Consider the following 705-nt stretch of genomic DNA (forward strand, 5'->3'; position numbering starts at 1 on the left):
AAAGAAACAGAGGATACTCTGTTTCGGTGAAGAAGAAGAAGAAGAAGAAAGCCGAGAGAAAGAAATAAAAAAAGAAGAGAGAGGGGGGGGAAGAGAATAGTTGTGATATTTTGGGAATAATGGGAGGTGATCAATTTCATTTGAAGATGGGAGGTCGTCCGGAAGCCATGCTCGGCTAAACGTCTAGTCTAGGGCTGGATGAAGCCCTAGCAATGTATCAGGGCAATTGTAGTTCTTACTTTTTTATTATTTTGGAGCTTGTTTAAATTCTTATTTTCAATGAAATATTTTTTTATGATATTTAAATTTCGAGCATGCTAGTTACTAATCATGTTTGCTAAAGTAGTCTAAGATGATCCATGCCTAGGAAGATGAAGTGTGCTGCATCCTAGATTAGCATACTTAGGTAGACACTTCATGCTACACCGAAGATGGATCTTCCTAACACTCTTTATGCTTTTATTTTAAAAGGCTTGTAGCCAAAATTGCATGCCTCTCCAAAAGACAAAAATTAAGAACACAATCCTTGATGCAATGCTATGTGCTGGATTCCAAACCCTAGATCTATTTACTCTGATAAATTCCAATCCGTACTCATAGTTTAATTTAGTTAAATCAAGTTAGCAAATCCTTCTTTTTGATTTATTTTTAAAAGAAAAATAACTTATTCTTCAATCCCTGTGGACCGACACCCGTAATCACTAT

Source organism: Phoenix dactylifera, unplaced genomic scaffold, assembly GCF_009389715.1.
Source record: "Phoenix dactylifera cultivar Barhee BC4 unplaced genomic scaffold, palm_55x_up_171113_PBpolish2nd_filt_p 000967F, whole genome shotgun sequence".
In the NCBI taxonomy this organism is placed as follows: Eukaryota; Viridiplantae; Streptophyta; class Magnoliopsida; order Arecales; family Arecaceae; genus Phoenix; species Phoenix dactylifera.